The sequence below is a fragment of the Oncorhynchus clarkii genome, chromosome 19 (assembly GCF_045791955.1).
Source record: "Oncorhynchus clarkii lewisi isolate Uvic-CL-2024 chromosome 19, UVic_Ocla_1.0, whole genome shotgun sequence".
Classification (NCBI taxonomy): domain Eukaryota; kingdom Metazoa; phylum Chordata; class Actinopteri; order Salmoniformes; family Salmonidae; genus Oncorhynchus; species Oncorhynchus clarkii.
This window is the reverse complement of record NC_092165.1, coordinates 63040972-63061220: the sequence shown is the minus strand read 5'-3', so window position 1 is coordinate 63061220 and position 20249 is coordinate 63040972. Positions and strand designations below refer to the sequence as shown.

Below are 20249 nucleotides of genomic sequence, written 5' to 3'. Positions count from 1 at the left end.
GTTATTGGTTACAAGTTTAGCACATGTTATTGGTCACATGGTTAGCAGATGTTATTGGTCACATACACATGGCTAGCAGATGTTATTGGTCACATACACATGGTTAGCAGATGTTATTGGTCACATACACATGGTTAGCAGATGTTATTGGTCACATGGTTAGCAGATGTTATTGGTCACATACACATGGTTAGCAGATGCTATTGGTCACATGTTTAGCACATGTTATTGGTCACATGGTTAGCAGATGTTATTGGTTACATACACATGGTTAGCAGATGTTATTGGTCACATGTTTAGCACATGTTATTGGTCACATGGTTAGCAGATGTTATTGGTCACATACACATGGTTAGCAGATGTTATTGGTCACATACACATGGTTAACAGATGGTATTGGTCACATACACATGGTTAGCAGATGTTATTGTTCACATACACATGGTTAGCAGATGTTATTGGTCACATACACATGGTTAGCAGATGTTATTGGTCACATACACATGGTTAGCAGATGTTATTGGTCACATGGTTAGCAGATGTTAATGCGAGTGTAGTGAAATGCTTGTGCTTCTAGCTCCCGACAGTGCAGTAATATCTAACCAGTAATCTAACCTAACAATATGCAGCATTCAGTCTAATTTAGTCTCTCTGATATCCAATAGTTCTGTATGTAATAACATGTAAGGTTTTCTGGGCTAACAATGTAAGAAATAATATATTTAACTAAATACTGCACAGTTTCCGAACGAGTAGAATCGAGGCACTTCTCTGTTGGCGCCATTTTTAATCAAGCTGAGAGAACAGTCTATTGTCCCCCAGCACAAGGTGCACCTGTGTAATGATCATACGGTTAAATCAGCATCTTGATATGCCACACCTGTTGTGGATGGATTATCTTGTGCAAAACATTTGACTGAAATAAGCTTTTTGTGCAGTATGGAACATTTCTGGGATCTTTTATTTCAGCTCATGAAACATGGGACCAACACTTGTTGTGTTTATTTTTGTGTTCAGTGTAAATGCCTGCTGCCACTGTATTGACGCCATGGGACACATAGCGTACTATCGTCCTGATCCTCACCGGTTGCATCACCGCCTGGTATGGCAACTGCTCGGCGTCCGACCGACCGTAAGGCGCTACAGAGGGTAGTGTGTACGGCCCAGTACATCACTGGGGCCAAGCTTCCTGCCATCCAGGACCTATATACCAGGCGGTGTCAGAGGAAGGCCCTAAAAATAGTCAAAGACTCCAGTGACCCCAGTCATAGACTGTTGGCTCTAGTACCACATGGCAAGCGGTACCGGAGCGCCAAGTCTAGGTCCAAAAGGCTCCTTAACAGCTTCTACCCCCCAAACAATTAATCAAATGCCTTGCGGTGATAAGACTACAAAAACAATAAACGTAACATGAAAACTGAACAATTCATATGGTTCCCAATCAGAGACAACGATAAACACCTGCCTCTGATTGAGAACCACTCCAGGCAGCCATAGACTTTTCTAGACAACCCCACTATACCACAATCCCATGACCTACAAAAACCCCAAGACAAAACACACCACATAAATAAACCCATGTCACACCCTGGCCTGACCAAAATAATAAAGAAAACACAAAATACTAAGACCAGGGTGTGACTATTTACATTGTTTCAGAAAGTAGGCTGGCCCTCTCTTGGAAGTTTTTGGTACAGTGCCTTCAGAAGGTATTCACACCCCTTGACTTTTTACACATTTAGTTGTTGAAGCCTGAATTTAAAATGGATTAAAATTAGGTCTACACACACACACAATACCCCATAATGTTAAAGTGGAATTTTGTTAGTAGAAAATGTTCTACATTTATAAATTAAACATTTTTAGTCAGGAAGGGAACCGCTCTGGGATTTCACCATGAAGCCAATGGTGACTTTAAAACAGTTACAGAGTTTAATGGCTGTGATAGGAGACAACTGAGGATGGATCAACAACAGTGTAGTTACTCCACAATACTATAATGTAAGCACAGGCTTACAGACAAAATCCTAGAAGAAAACCTGGTTCAGTCTGCTTTCCACCAGACACTGAGAGATGAATTCATCTTTCAACAGGACAATAACCTGAAACACAAGGCCAAATCTACACTGCAGTTGTTTACCAAGAAGACAGGGAATGTTCCAGATTGGCGGAGTTACAGTTTTGACTTAAATCTGCTTACATCTATGGCAAGACTTGAAAATGGCTTTCTAGCCATGATCAACCACCGACTTGACAGGACTTTAGAGTATTTTGTGTAGATCGTTGACAATTTAAAAACAAAATCTATTTTAATCTCACTTTGTAACACAACAAAATGGAGAAAATGTCTCAAGGGACTGTAGATCATTACACTCTTTTTGTTGTTTATAAAGCCCTCTTGCATAAACTTCAGTCTTTTAATGAGATACTAGACCTTTTTCTAATAACTCTACAGACCCTTTCCATCTACACTGAGTTGGGTATATCTGCTTTCAGTTGTTCTGGGGGGGCCGTGTTGAATGATCTACGATGCACTTTAAAATGGGAGGAATTGATGCCTTTTAGGGCATTTCAGACAGTTGTTAGAATGACCTTTTTACTGAAGAATGTGTTGTTGTTTTAGATTGTTTTGCTTTTTGTTAATTAATAATAGTAGTTAATAATAGTAGTTAATAATAGTAGTTAATAATAGTAGTTAATAATAGTAGTTAATAATAGTAGTTAATAATAGTAGTTAATAATAGTAGTTAATAATAGTTAGTTAATAATTGTAGGTTTTTTAATAGTAGTTTAATGTGTTTTAATCAAGGCTGGATTAATGCAAGAGGTCACCGGGGTTGAAAAATGTATACAGTATATACAGGAAGTATTCAGACCCCTTGACTTGTTCCACATTTTGTTACGTTACAGCTTTATTCTAAAATGGATTTAAAAATATTTCTCATCAATCTGCATACAATATCCCCTAATGACAAAGCAAAAACATTTTTCATTTTTTTGGCACAAAAAAAATAAATGAAATATCACATTTCCATAAGTAATCAGACCATTTACTCAGTACTTTGTTGAAGCACCTTTTGGAAGCGATTACAGCCTCAGGTCTTCTTGGGTATGACGCTACAAGCTTGGCACACCTGTATTTGGGGAGTTTCTCCCATTCTTCTCTGCAGATCCTCTCAATCTCTGTCAGGTTGGATGGGGAGCATTGCTGCACAGCTATTTTCAGGTCTCGTCAGAGATGTTCGATCAGGTTCAAGTCTGGGCTCTGGCTGGGCCACTCCAGGACATTCTGAGACTTGTCCCGAAGCCATTCCTGCGTTGTCTTGTCTGTGTGCTTAGGGTCGTTGTCCTGTTGGAAGGTGAACCTTTGCCCCCAGTCTGAGGTCCTGTGCGCTATGGAGCAGGTTTTCATCAAGGATCTCTGTGTACTTTTCTCTGTTCATCTTTCCCTCCATCCTGACTAGTCTCCCAGTCCCTGTCGCTGATAAACATCCCCACAGCATGATGCTGCCACCACCATGCTTTACTGTAGGGATGGTGCCAGGTTTCCTGCAGACGTGACGCTTGGCATTCAGGCCAAAGAGTTCAATCTTGGTTTCATCAGAACAGAGAATCTTGTTCTATCAAATCTACATTATTAGTGTGTGTGTGTGTGTGTGTAGCAAAATGCTTTTTTTTTCCTTTTCCTCATAACAATACAGACATTTTAAAAGTAAATTCATGGAATTAAGAAATATATATAAATATTAGGATGAGCAATGTCGGTGTCACGTTGTAAGGAGGAGGCGCAGCGTGAAACGCGTACATTCTTCTTTATTAAATGAATGAGACACTGAACAAACTAACAAAATAACAAACTAACAAACTAACAAAATAACAAACTAACAAACTAACAAACTAACAAACTAACAAAACTAACGTGAAGCTGCGCCTCCTCCTTACAACGTGAAGCTATACAAAACGAGTGCTGACACTAAACACAGAACAACAACCCACAAAACCAAAAGGGGTAAATGGCAACCTAAATAGGATCCCCAATCAGAGATAAACAGCTGCCTCTGATTGGGAACCAATTCAGGCCACCATAGACTTACAAATACCTAGAACTACCAACACCCCTAGACATACGAAACCCCCTAGACAATACAAAAACGAACATACCTACCCTCGTCACCACTTGCCCTAAACAAAATAATAACGAAAACAGAGATATCTAAGGTCAGAGCGTGACAGTCGGAGTGGCATTGACTAAAATACTGCTTTACTCATCTGTATACACTGTATGTAAACATTATTACATTGACCAGTGATTCTATATACAGTAGAATAGAGTATATACATATGAGATGAGTAAAGCAGTATGTGAACATTATTACATTGACCAGTGATTCTATGTATATAGTAGTTTGCCCCCAGTGATGCGTTCTGCAGACCTCACCGCCCTCTGCAGAGCCCTGCGTTTGCGGGCGGTGCAGTTGCCGTACCAGGCGGTGATACAGCCAGGCGGGATGCTCTCAATGGTGCATCTGAAAGTTTGAGTGTCTTAGGGGCCGAGACTCATTTCTTCAGCTTCCTGAGGTTGAAGAGGCGCCGTTGAGCTTTCTTTACCTCACTGTCTGTGTGGGTGGACCATTTCAGATCGTAAGACATTTAAGGTCATATGGTCATTTGGTAAAAAAGCCAATTTGACATTTGCTCAGTACATTGTTTTCAGGTGGGAAATGTCTGCTGTTAATGATAATGCAGAGGATTTTCCCAAGGTTTCTGTTGACTCATATCCCACGGTAGTTATTAGGGTCAAATTTGTCTCCGCTTTTGTGGATTGGGGGTAATCAGTCCTTGGTTCCAAATATTGGGGAAGATGCCAGAGCTGAGGATGATGTTAAAGAGTTTAAGTATAGCCAAATGTAATTTGTAGCCAATTGGAATGTGTGGTCTGTATATTTTATAATTTCATTGAGGATATCTTCAACACCACGGGAATTTTTAGGTTTAAGGGTTGTGTATTTTGTCCTGTAGTTCGTTCAATGTAATTGGAGAATCCAGTGGGTTCTGGTAGTCTTTTTATAGCTGATTCTAAGATTTGTAATTGATCCTGTATATGTTTTTGCTCTCTGTTCTTTTTGTTATTGAGACAATACGCTTGGAGAAGTGGTTTACCCATACATCTCTGTTTTGGATAGATGACTCTTCGTGGTGTTGTTTATTTAGTACGTTCCAATATCCCCAGAAGTAGTTCGATTGTATGGATTCTTCAATTAGATTCTTCTGTCTCTCTGTCTAAGAAAAACACCAGCCCTCCTACGTCATAGCTTTTCTCTCTCTCTCTGGTTTTGGGCCAGGCCAGCGTGTGTTTTTAATCAGTCTGCCACAAGCTGTTGTAGTGATGTAATGCTGCTGAGGTTTCTGTGTGTTTCTCTCTCTCTCTCAGAACATCAGCCCCCCTACATCATAGCTGTCCTGCCTCGCTATGTGGAGATCAGGACCTTTGAACCCAGACTGCTGGTCCAGAGTGTGGAGCTACAGAGACCACGATTCATCACCTCAGCTGGGTGAGAGGATATGTATTGTCCAGATATGTACCTTTTGTTTTCTGAAGGAGGGAATCCAACCAACCGTACTGGAAACCAGATCAGATGTTACGCAGATCAGATGTCACGCAGATCAGATGTCACGCAGATCAGATGTTACGCAGATCAGATGTTACGCAGATCAGATGTTACGCAGATCAGATGTTAACCAGATCAGATGTTAACCAGATCAGATGTCACGCAGATCAGATGTCACGCAGATCAGATGTCACGCAGATCAGATGTTACGCAGATCAGATGTTACGCAGATCAGATGTCACGCAGATCAGATGTTACGCAGATCAGATGTTACGCAGATCAGATGCCACGCAGATCAGATGCCACGCAGATCAGATGCCACGCAGATCAGATGCCACGCAGATCAGATGCCACGCAGATCAGATGCCACGCAGATCAGATGCCACGCAGATCAGATGCCACGCAGATCAGATGCCACGCAGATCAGATGCCACGCAGATCAGATGCCACGCAGATCAGATGCCACGCAGATCAGATGCCACGCAGATCAGATGCCACGCAGATGAGATGTCACGCAGATGAGATGTCACGCAGATGAGATGTCACGCAGATGAGATGTTACGCAGATCAGATGTTGTTACGCAGATCAGATGTCACGCAGATCAGATGTCACGCAGATGAGATGTCACGCAGATGAGATGCCACGCAGATCAGATGCCACGCAGATACGCAGATGAGATGTCACGCAGATGAGATGTCACGCAGATGAGATGTCACGCAGATGAGATGTCACGCAGATCAGATGCCACGCAGATCAGATGTCACGCAGATCAGATGCCACGCAGATCAGATGCCACGCAGATGAGACGCCGTTATTTTATAGCTTTGCTGGATCAACTATCCCATGTTTTTGATGTAGAACGTTTTTGTCAACCATCACACACTCGTAATAAAAACAATCTCTCCCTTCTCTTGTTGTTCCCTCCTCCTCTCTGTCTGTCCCAGGCCTAATATAGTGTACGTTGCCAGCAACCATTTTGTCTGGCGCCTGGTACCTGTGTCCATCGCCAGTCAGATCAGACAGTTACTACAGGACAAGCAGTTTGAACTGGCCCTGCAGCTGGCGGTGAGTAATTACGCTATCACTACTATTACTACTACTACTACTACTACTACTACTACAAATACTACTACTACTACCATTACTACTACTACAAATACTACTACTACTACAAATACTACTACTACTACCATTACTACTACTACAAATACTACTACTACTACAAATACTACTACTACTACCATTACTACTACTACAAATACTACTACTACCAATACTACCACTACTACTACTACCTACTACTACTACCAGTACTGCTACTACTAATACTACTACCAGTACTACTACTGTTAGAGTTGCGTAAATTTTAATCTGGTATCAGGATAAATATAACAATGAGTCACCGATTTTATACTATGTATTTTTTTTTTAGCTAAGTAATAAATGGCAAATGCAACTTTCGTATATACGGGCTCACTGTAAACAGTGTTCTTAGATAGACAGTTCCAACCCGTCTGTTGGCCTATCACAGTAGAGACTGGGCGTGGTTTAAACTTGCTCAGCCTATCGCAGGTGCTCAGGCGGGTCCCCGCCTCTTGGCGCTTCTTCGAGTCCTCCCTCCGTCGATGTATAGATCCTTACTGTTCTGGTATCGCAGCCTAGTTAGAACATTTGCTCAGTTCCTGCTATTGTGGTGTTCAGTATTTTTCCATCTCAGTTAAACCTCGTGATGACCACCCCTCCCTATACCTAAATGACCACAACTTTGTAAGATACAGCAAGTCACACCATGTGCTCAATATTGTTACATCCAAACACAAGGACAAAGCATCTGCTGGGCTGTTATCTACAGTTTTGCAACACGCAGGTCACACCATGTTACTCAGTTCTTGTCACACACACGCAAACAGGCAAGTAGATGTAGCAAGCAGTTGTTTAATCTCACGATGATGCTCAAGTGCACAAATGCAGATACTTCACACAGCCAACATCAGATAATATTTAATCATATATATGGTAATGGCTATAATGTAAAACACAGAATCCCACACTACTGCTACTACCTCTACTTCTGCTACTACTATTACTACTACCACTACTACTACTACTACTACTACTACTACTATTACTACTACCAGTACTATTACTACTACTACTATTACTACCACTACTAATACCACCACTACTACTAATACTACTATTACTAATGCCGCCACTACTACTACTAATACTACTACCAATACTACGATTACTACCACTACTACTAATACCAATACCACTACTACTAATACTACCACTACTACTACTACTACGATCACTACTAATAATAATAATACCACTACTACTACTACTACTATCACTAATACTACTACTATTCATATCATATTACTACTATCACTAATACTACTAATACTAGTACTACTACTACTATTACTACTATCACTACTACTACTATTACTACTATCACTACTACTACTATCACTAATACTGCTAATACTAGTACTACTGTTCATATTACTACTATCACTAATACTACTAATACTAGTACTACTATCGCTAATACTAATACTACTATTACTACTACTATTACTACCACTACTACTACTAATACTACTATCACTACTACTAATAATAATACTACTACCACTAGTACTACTACTGCTACTACCACTACTACTGCTACTACTACTACCAGTACTGCTACTACTACTACTACTACTACTACTACTACTACTACTACTATTACTACCACTACTAATACCACCACTACCACGACTACTAATACTACTACTACTGCTAATACTACTATTACTACCACTATTTCTACTACTAATACTACTATTACCATTACTAACACCACCACTACTACTACTACTACCACTACTACTATTACTACTACTATTCCTACTACCACTACCAGTACTACTGCTACTACCAGTACTACTACCACTATTACCACCACTACTAATACTAATACTACTATTACTGCCACTACTACTACTTCTACCACTATTAGTACTACTATTTATACTACTATTAATACTACTACTACTACTACTACTACGATTACTACTACTACTACTACTACTATTCCTACTACCACTACCAGTACTACTGCTACTACCAGTACTACTACCACTATTACCACCACTACTAATACTACTATTACTGCCACTACTACTACTTCTACCACTATTAGTACTACTATTTATACTACTATTAATACTGCCACTACTATTACTACTACTACTACTACTACTACGATTACTGCTACTACTACCAGTACTAATACTACTATTACTACCACTGCCACTAATACTACTAACACTACTATTACTGCCACTACTACTGCTACCACTATTAGTACTACTAATACTACTATTAATACTGCTGTGAGTACTACTACTACTACTACCAGTACTACTGCTACTACTATTACTACTACTACTACTGCCAGTACTACTACTATTACTACTGCCAGTACTAATACTACTATTACTTTACTACCACTTCTAATACCACCACCACTAATACAACTAATACTACTATTACTGCCACTACTATTACTACCACTATTAGTACTCAAGTGCACACATGCAGATACTTCACACAGCCAACATCAGATAATATTTAATCATATATATATATATATACATGGTAATGGCTATAATTTAAAACACAGAATCCCACACTACTGCTACTACCTCTACTTCTGCTACTACTATTACTACTACCACCACTACTACTACTATTACTATTACTACTACCACTACAACTACTACTACTACCAGTACTACTACTACTACTACTACTACTACTACCAGTACTACTGCTACTACCAGTACTATTACTACCACTACTAATACCACCACCACCACCACTAATACTACTAATACTACTATTACTGCCACTACTAACACTATTAGTACTCAAGTGAACAAATGCAGATACCTCACACAGCCAACATCAGATAATATTTAATCATATATATGGTAATGGCTATAATTTAAAACACAGAATCCCACACTACTGCTACTACCTCTACTTCTGCTACTACTATCACTACTACTACTACTACTACTACTACTACTACTACTATTACTACTACCAGTACTAATACTACTACTACTACTATTACTATTATACCACTATTACCACTACTACTACTATTACTATTACCTCTACTACAACTATTACTACTACCACTACTACTACTACTACTACTACTACTACTACTACTACTATTATACCACTATTACTACTTCTACTACTACTACTACTATTACTACTACTACTACCAGTACTACTGCTACTACCAGTACTACTGCTACTACTACCAGTACTAATACTACTATTACTACTACTACTACTACTATTACTACTACTACTACCAGTACTAATACTAATATTACTACCACTACTAATACCACCACTACCACTAATACTACTATTACTGCCACTACTACTACTACCACTATTAGTACTATTAATACTACTGCTACTACTACTACTACTATTACTACCACTAATACCACTACTACTAATACTACCACTACTACTAATACTACTATTACTACCACTACTACTAATACTACCACTACTAATAATACTACTATTACTACCACTACTACTAATACTAATACTACTACTACTAATAATAATAATAATACTATTACTGCCACTACTACTACTACCACTATCTGTACTATTAATACTACTGCTACTACTACTACTACTACTACTACTATTACTACTACTAATACCACTACTACTAATACTACCACTACTACTAATACTACTATTACTACTAATACTACTACTACTACTAATACTACCACTACCACTAATATTACTAATACTACTACTACTAATACTAATACTACTACTACTACCACTAATACTACTACTACTAATAATACTACTACTACTACTACTACTACTAATACCGCCACTACCACTGACATACAAATCATTAAAATCCAGGCAGAAAATATTTACACAAGAAGCAATCTAATATCACACGGTCAAACTCTCAGTCGTTTAGTAAGTTCACCATACCACCACTACCACCATTACCACATGGATTCACACACTGCGTTTTAAAATCCGGACCACTCCTTTAAGGGGGTGGGGGGGGGGGGGGAGATCCGGACCACTCCTTCAGGGGGATCAGAGATAATATATAGGTCAGAGGGTTAGCAGTGGGACAGAGATATGATACTGACCTGTCATGGTGTGACTCACTACATCCCTATATGCCTCTCTCTCCATCCCTCTCTCCTCTCCTCCCTCCCCATGACCTCTTTCCCCTCCTCCATCCCTCTTATTCTTCACCCCTCCTCCATCCCTCTCTCCTCCCTCCCCATTACCTCTTTCCCCTCCTCCATCCCTCTTATTCTTCACCCCTCCTCCATCCCTCTCTCCTCCCTCCCCATTACCTCTTTCCCCTCCTCCATCCTCATTACCTCTTTCCCCTCCTCCATCCCTCTCTCCCCCAGAATATGAAGGATGATGTGGAAGGAGATAAGAGACAGCAGATTCAGCAGCCTTCAATTTGTTCTGTCACCACATCCAGAATCTCTATGCCTTCAATTTGTTCTGTCAGAAGAGGTTCGATGACTCCATGCAGGTGTTTGCTAAGCTCGGCACAGGTGAGCTTCTGGCTGTCCGTTAACTACCTGTCCGTTAACTACCTGAACGGGTCTGTCCGTTAACTACCTGAACGGGTCTGTCCGTTAACTACCTGAACGGGTCTGTCCGTTAACTACCTGAACGGGTCTGTCCGTTAACTACCTGAACGGGTCTGTCCGTTAACTACCTGAACGGGTCTGTCCGTTAACTACCTGAACGGGTCTGTCCGTTAACTACCTGAACGGGTCTGTCAGGTCTCTAATGGCACCCTTTTCCCTACGTAGTGTGCTACTTTAGATATGCTGCCTTACCTACGTTGTGTACAGCAGTACTGCGTACCATCGTCCCATCTGGGACATTAAAGTTAATGTTAACTAATATAAAGCCTCTGGTCAACAGCAGTGTACAGGGAACAGAGGGTGGTAGTAACGCTGTACCTTCTCCCTTCCAACAGATCCCACCCATGTGATTGGTCTGTATCCAGACCTGCTCCCCGCTGACTACCGTAAACAGCTGCACTACCCCAACCCCCTGCCCAGTCTGTCTGGAGCAGAACTGGAGAAGGCTCACCTGGCGCTCATAGACTACCTGACACAGGTGGGTGGGGGGGTTGTAAACCAGCATGTAGTATTGTCCCTGTTAGATGATGTGTGTTGTCCCTGTTAGATGATGTGATGTGTGTTGTCCCTGTTAGATGATGTGTATTGTCCCTGTTTGATGATGTGTGTTGTCCCTGTTAGATGATGTGTATTGTCCCTGTTAGATGATGTGTGTTGTCCCTGTTAGATGATGTGTGTTGTCCCTGTTAGATGATGTGTGTTGTCCCTGTTAGATGATGTGTGTTGTCCCTGTTAGATGATGTGTGTTGTCCCTGTTAGATGATGTGTGTTGTCCCTGTTAGATGATGTGATGTGTGTTGTCCCTGTTAGATGATGTGATGTGTGTTGTCCCTGTTAGATGATGTGATGTGTGTTGTCCCTGTTTGATGATGTGTGTTGTCCCTGTTAGATGATGTGTATTGTCCCTGTTAGATGATGTGTGTTGTCCCTGTTAGATGAAAAAATCAAATCAAATCAAATTTTATTTGTCACATACACATGGTTAGCAGATGTTAATGCGAGTGTAGCGAAATGCTTGTGCTTCTAGTTCCGACAATGCAGTAATAACAAGTAATCTAACTAACAATTCCAAAACTACTGTCTTGTACACAGTGTGAGGGGATAAAGAATATGTACATAAGGATATATGAATGAGTGATGGTACAGAGCAGCATAGGCAAGATACAGTAGATGGTATCGAGTACAGTATGTACGTATGCATATGAGATGAATAATGTAGGGTAAGTAACATTATATAAGGTAGCATTGTTTAAAGTGGCTAGTGATATATTTACATCATTTCCCATCAATTCCCATTATTAAAGTGGCTGGAGTTGAGTCAGTGTCAGTGTGTTGGCAGCAGCCACTCAGTGTTGTGTGTTGTCCCTGTTAGATGATGTGTATTGTCCCTGTTAGATGATGTGTGTTGTCCCTGTTAGATGACGTGTGTTGTCCCTGTTAGATGACGTGTGTTGTCCCTGTTAGATGATGTGTGTTGTCCCTGTTAGATGATGTGTCCCTGTTAGATGATGTGTCCCTGTTAGATGATGTGTGTTGTCCCTGTTAGATGATGTGTCCCTGTTAGATAATGTGTGTTGTCCCTGTTAGATGATGTGTGTTGTCCCTGTTAGATGATGTGTGTTGTCCCTGTTAGATGATGTGTGTTGTCCCTGTTAGATGATGTGTGTTGTCCCTGTTAGATGATGTGTATTGTCCCTGTTAGATGATGTGTGTTGTCCCTGTTAGATGACGTGTGTTGTCCCTGTTAGATGATGTGTGTTGTCCCTGTTAGATGATGTGTCCCTGTTAGATGATGTGTCCCTGTTAGATAATGTGTGTTGTCCCTGTTAGATGATGTGTGTTGTCCCTGTTAGATGATGTGTGTTGTCCCTGTTAGATGATGTGTGTTGTCCCTGTTAGATGATGTGTGTTGTCCCTGTTAGATGATGTGTGTTGTCCCTCTTAGATGATGTGTATTGTCCCTGTTAGATGATGTGATGTGTGTTGTCCCTGTTAGATGATGTGTCCCTGTTAGATGATGTGTATTGTCCCTGTTAGATGATGTGTGTTGTCCCTGTTAGATGATGTGTATTGTCCCTGTTAGATGATGTGTGTTGTCCCTGTTAGATGATGTGTGTTGTCCCTCTTAGATGATGTGTATTGTCCCTGTTAGATGATGTGATGTGTGTTGTCCCTGTTAGATGATGTGTCCCTGTTAGATGATGTGTATTGTCCCTGTTAGATGATGTGTATTGTCCCTGTTAGATGATGTGTGTTGTCCCTGTTAGATGATGTGTGTTGTCCCTGTTGGATGATGTGTGTTGTCCCTGTTAGATGATGTGTGTTGTCCCTGTTAGATGATGTGTGTTGTCCCTGTTAGATGATGTGTGTTGTCCCTGTTAGATGACGTGTGTTGTCCCTGTTAGATGATGTGTGTTGTCCCTGTTAGATGATGTGTCCCTGTTAGATGATGTGTGTTGTCCCTGTTAGATGATGTGTGTTGTCCCTGTTAGATGATGTGTGTCGTCCCTGTTAGATGATGCGTGTTGTCCCTGTTAGATGATGTGTATTGTCCCTGTTAGATGATGTGTGTTGTCCCTGTTAGATGAAAAAATCAAATCAAATTTTATTTGTCACATACACATGGTTAGCAGATGTTAATGCGAGTGTAGCGAAATGCTTGTGCTTCTAGTTCCGACAATGCAGTAATAACAAGTAATCTAACTAACAATTCCAAAACTACTGTCTTGTACACAGTGTGAGGGGATAAAGAATATGTACATAAGGATATATGAATGAGTGATGGTACAGAGCAGCATAGGCAAGATACAGTAGATGGTATCGAGTACAGTATGTACGTATGCATATGAGATGAATAATGTAGGGTAAGTAACATTATATAAGGTAGCATTGTTTAAAGTGGCTAGTGATATATTTACATCATTTCCCATCAATTCCCATTATTAAAGTGGCTGGAGTTGAGTCAGTGTCAGTGTGTTGGCAGCAGCCACTCAGTGTTGTGTGTTGTCCCTGTTAGATGATGTGTATTGTCCCTGTTAGATGATGTGTGTTGTCCCTGTTAGATGACGTGTGTTGTCCCTGTTAGATGACGTGTGTTGTCCCTGTTAGATGATGTGTGTTGTCCCTGTTAGATGATGTGTCCCTGTTAGATGATGTGTCCCTGTTAGATAATGTGTGTTGTCCCTGTTAGATGATGTGTGTTGTCCCTGTTAGATGATGTGTGTTGTCCCTGTTAGATGATGTGTCCCTGTTAGATGATGTGTCCCTGTTAGATAATGTGTGTTGTCCCTGTTAGATAATGTGTATTGTCCCTGTTAGATGATGTGTGTTGTCCCTGTTAGATGATGTGTGTTGTCCCTCTTAGATGATGTGTATTGTCCCTGTTAGATGATGTGATGTGTGTTGTCCCTGTTAGATGATGTGTCCCTGTTAGATGATGTGTATTGTCCCTGTTAGATGATGTGTGTTGTCCCTGTTAGATGATGTGTATTGTCCCTGTTAGATGATGTGTGTTGTCCCTGTTAGATGATGTGTGTTGTCCCTCTTAGATGATGTGTATTGTCCCTGTTAGATGATGTGATGTGTGTTGTCCCTGTTAGATGATGTGTCCCTGTTAGATGATGTGTGTTGTCCCTGTTAGATGATGTGTATTGTCCCTGTTAGATGATGTGTGTTGTCCCTGTTAGATGATGTGTGTTGTCCCTGTTGGATGATGTGTGTTGTCCCTGTTAGATGATGTGTGTTGTCCCTGTTAGATGATGTGTGTTGTCCCTGTTAGATGATGTGTGTTGTCCCTGTTAGATGACGTGTGTTGTCCCTGTTAGATGATGTGTGTTGTCCCTGTTAGATGATGTGTCCCTGTTAGATGATGTGTGTTGTCCCTGTTAGATGATGTGTGTTGTCCCTGTTAGATGATGTGTGTCGTCCCTGTTAGATGATGCGTGTTGTCCCTGTTAGATGATGTGTATTGTCCCTCTTAGATGATGTGTGTTGTCCCTGTTAGATGATGTGTATTGTCCCTGTTAGATGATGTGTGTTGTCCCTGTTAGATGATGTGTATTGTCCCTGTTAGATAATGTGTGTTGTCCCTGTTAGATAATGTGTATTGTCCCTGTTAGATGATGTGTGTTGTCCCTGTTAGATGATGTGTGTCGTCCCTGTTAGATGATGTGTGTTGTCCCTGTTAGATGATGTGTATTGTCCCTGTTAGATGATGTGTGTTGTCCCTGTTAGATGAAAAAATCAAATCAAATCAAATTTTATTTGTCACATACACATGGTCAGCAGATGTTAATGCGAGTGTAGCGAAATGCTTGTGCTTCTAGTTCCGACAATGCAGTAATAACAAGTAATCTAACTAACAATTCCAAAACTACTGTCTTGTACACAGTGTGAGGGGATAAAGAATATGTACATAAGGATATATGGATGAGTGATGGTACAGAGCAGCATAGGCAAGATACAGTAGATGGTATCGAGTACAGTATGTACGTATGCATATGAGATGAATAATGTAGGGTAAGTAACATTATATAAGGTAGCATTGTTTAAAGTGGCTAGTGATATATTTACATCATTTCCCATCAATTCCCATTATTAAAGTGGCTGGAGTTGAGTCAGTGTCAGTGTGTTGGCAGCAGCCACTCAGTGTTGTGTGTTGTCCCTGTTAGATGATGTGTATTGTCCCTGTTAGATGATGTGTGTTGTCCCTGTTAGATGACGTGTGTTGTCCCTGTTAGATGACGTGTGTTGTCCCTGTTAGATGATGTGTGTTGTCCCTGTTAGATGATGTGTCCCTGTTAGATGATGTGTCCCTGTTAGATAATGTGTGTTGTCCCTGTTAGATGATGTGTGTTGTCCCTGTTAGATGATGTGTGTTGTCCCTGTTAGATGATGTGTATTGTCCCTGTTAGATGATGTGTGTTGTCCCTGTTAGATGATGTGTGTTGTCCCTCTTAGATGATGTGTATTGTCCCTGTTAGATGATGTGATGTGTGTTGTCCCTGTTAGATGATGTGTCCCTGTTAGATGATGTGTATTGTCCCTGTTAGATGATGTGTGTTGTCCCTGTTAGATGATGTGTATTGTCCCTGTTAGATGATGTGTGTTGTCCCTGTTAGATGATGTGTGTTGTCCCTCTTAGATGATGTGTATTGTCCCTGTTAGATGATGTGATGTGTGTTGTCCCTGTTAGATGATGTGTCCCTGTTAGATGATGTGTATTGTCCCTGTTAGATGATGTGTATTGTCCCTGTTAGATGATGTGTGTTGTCCCTGTTAGATGATGTGTGTTGTCCCTGTTGGATGATGTGTGTTGTCCCTGTTAGATGATGTGTGTTGTCCCTGTTAGATGATGTGATGTGTGTTGTCCCTGTTAGATGATGTGTGTTGTCCCTGTTAGATGATGTGTGTTGTCCCTGTTAGATGACGTGTGTTGTCCCTGTTAGATGATGTGTGTTGTCCCTGTTAGATGATGTGTCCCTGTTAGATGATGTGTGTTGTCCCTGTTAGATGATGTGTGTTGTCCCTGTTAGATGATGTGTGTCGTCCCTGTTAGATGATGCGTGTTGTCCCTGTTAGATGATGTGTGTTGTCCCTGTTAGATGATGTGTGTTGTCCCTGTTAGATGATGTGTATTGTCCCTTTTAGATGATGTGTGTTGTCCCTGTTAGATGATGTGTGTTGTCCCTGTTAGATGATGTGTGTTGTCCCTGTTAGATGATGCGTGTTGTCCCTGTTAGATGATGTGTGTTGTCCCTGTTAGATGATGTGTGTTGTCCCTGTTAGATGATGTGTCCCTGTTAGATGATGTGTCCCTGTTAGATGTGTGTTGTCCCTGTTAGATGTGTGTTGTCCCTGTTAGATGTGTGTTGTCCCTGTTAGATGATGTGTGTTGTCCCTGTTAGATGATGTGTGTTGTCCCTGTTAGATGATGTGTCCCTGTTTGATGATGTGTCCCTGTTTGATGATGTGTCCCTGTTAGACGATGTGTCCCTGTTAGATGATGTGTGTTGTCCCTGTTAGATGATGTGATGTGTGTTGTCCCTGTTAGATGATGTGTATTGTCCCTGTTTGATGATGTGTGTTGTCCCTGTTAGATGATGTGTATTGTCCCTGTTAGATGATGTGTGTTGTCCCTGTTAGATGATGTGTGTTGTCCCTGTTAGATGATGTGTGTTGTCCCTGTTAGATGATGTGTGTTGTCCCTGTTAGATGATGTGTGTTGTCCCTGTTAGATGATGTGTGTTGTCCCTGTTAGATGATGTGATGTGTGTTGTCCCTGTTAGATGATGTGTGTTGTCCCTGTTAGATGATGTGTGTTGTCCCTGTTTGATGATGTGTGTTGTCCCTGTTAGATGATGTGTATTGTCCCTGTTAGATGATGTGTGTTGTCCCTGTTAGATGAAAAAATCAAATCAAATCAAATTTTATTTGTCACATACACATGGTTAGCAGATGTTAATGCGAGTGTAGCGAAATGCTTGTGCTTCTAGTTCCGACAATGCAGTAATAACAAGTAATCTAACTAACAATTCCAAAACTACTGTCTTGTACACAGTGTGAGGGGATAAAGAATATGTACATAAGGATATATGAATGAGTGATGGTACAGAGCAGCATAGGCAAGATACAGTAGATGGTATCGAGTACAGTATGTACGTATGCATATGAGATGAATAATGTAGGGTAAGTAACATTATATAAGGTAGCATTGTTTAAAGTGGCTAGTGATATATTTACATCATTTCCCATCAATTCCCATTATTAAAGTGGCTGGAGTTGAGTCAGTGTCAGTGTGTTGGCAGCAGCCACTCAGTGTTGTGTGTTGTCCCTGTTAGATGATGTGTATTGTCCCTGTTAGATGATGTGTGTTGTCCCTGTTAGATGACGTGTGTTGTCCCTGTTAGATGACGTGTGTTGTCCCTGTTAGATGATGTGTGTTGTCCCTGTTAGATGATGTGTCCCTGTTAGATGATGTGTCCCTGTTAGATAATGTGTGTTGTCCCTGTTAGATGATGTGTGTTGTCCCTGTTAGATGATGTGTGTTGTCCCTGTTAGATGATGTGTATTGTCCCTGTTAGATGATGTGTGTTGTCCCTGTTAGATGATGTGTATTGTCCCTGTTAGATGATGTGTGTTGTCCCTGTTAGATGACGTGTGTTGTCCCTGTTAGATGATGTGTGTTGTCCCTGTTAGATGATGTGTCCCTGTTAGATGATGTGTCCCTGTTAGATAATGTGTGTTGTCCCTGTTAGATGATGTGTGTTGTCCCTGTTAGATGATGTGTGTTGTCCCTGTTAGATGATGTGTATTGTCCCTGTTAGATGATGTGTGTTGTCCCTGTTAGATGATGTGTGTTGTCCCTCTTAGATGATGTGTATTGTCCCTGTTAGATGATGTGATGTGTGTTGTCCCTGTTAGATGATGTGTCCCTGTTAGATGATGTGTATTGTCCCTGTTAGATGATGTGTGTTGTCCCTGTTAGATGATGTGTATTGTCCCTGTTAGATGATGTGTGTTGTCCCTGTTAGATGATGTGTGTTGTCCCTCTTAGATGATGTGTATTGTCCCTGTTAGATGATGTGATGTGTGTTGTCCCTGTTAGATGATGTGTCCCTGTTAGATGATGTGTATTGTCCCTGTTAGATGATGTGTATTGTCCCTGTTAGATGATGTGTGTTGTCGCTGTTAGATGATGTGTGTTGTCCCTGTTGGATGATGTGTGTTGTCCCTGTTAGATGATGTGTGTTGTCCCTGTTAGATGATGTGTGTTGTCCCTGTTAGATGATGTGTGTTGTCCCTGTTAGATGACGTGTGTTGTCCCTGTTAGATGATGTGTGTTGTCCCTGTTAGATGATGTGTCCCTGTTAGATGATGTGTGTTGTCCCTGTTAGATGATGTGTGTTGTCCCTGTTAGATGATGTGTGTCGTCCCTGTTAGATGATGCGTGTTGTCCCTGTTAGATGATGTGTATTGTCCCTGTTAGATGATGTGTGTTGTCCCTGTTAGATGAAAAAATCAAATCAAATCAAATTTTATTTGTCACATACACATGGTTAGCAGATGTTAATGCGAGTGTAGCGAAATGCTTGTGCTTCTAGTTCCGACAATGCAGTAATAACAAGTAATCTAACTAACAATTCCAAAACTACTGTCTTGTACACAGTGTGAGGGGATAAAGAATATGTACATAAGGATATATGAATAAGTGATGGTACAGAGCAGCATAGGCAAGATACAGTAGATGGTATCGAGTACAGTATGTACGTATGCATATGAGATGAATAATGTAGGGTAAGTAACATTATATAAGGTAGCATTGTTTAAAGTGGCTAGTGATATATTTACATCATTTCCCATCAATTCCCATTATTAAAGTGGCTGGAGTTGAGTCAGTGTCAGTGTGTTGGCAGCAGCCACTCAGTGTTGTGTGTTGTCCCTGTTAGATGATGTGTATTGTCCCTGTTAGATGATGTGTGTTGTCCCTGTTAGATGACGTGTGTTGTCCCTGTTAGATGACGTGTGTTGTCCCTGTTAGATGACGTGTGTTGTCCCTGTTAGATGATGTGTGTTGTCCCTGTTAGATGATGTGTCCCTGTTAGATGATGTGTCCCTGTTAGATAATGTGTGTTGTCCCTGTTAGATGATGTGTGTTGTCCCTGTTAGATGATGTGTGTTGTCCCTGTTAGATGATGTGTCCCTGTTAGATGATGTGTCCCTGTTAGATAATGTGTGTTGTCCCTGTTAGATAATGTGTATTGTCCCTGTTAGATGATGTGTGTTGTCCCTGTTAGATGATGTGTGTTGTCCCTCTTAGATGATGTGTATTGTCCCTGTTAGATGATGTGATGTGTGTTGTCCCTGTTAGATGATGTGTCCCTGTTAGAT

General features: G+C 40.8%; 1 pseudogene; it reads left to right on the top strand.

Moving 5' to 3' along the window:
- Positions 1–20249, top strand: part of LOC139375476 (vam6/Vps39-like protein) — a 71937-nt pseudogene that overhangs the window by 22885 nt on the left and 28803 nt on the right.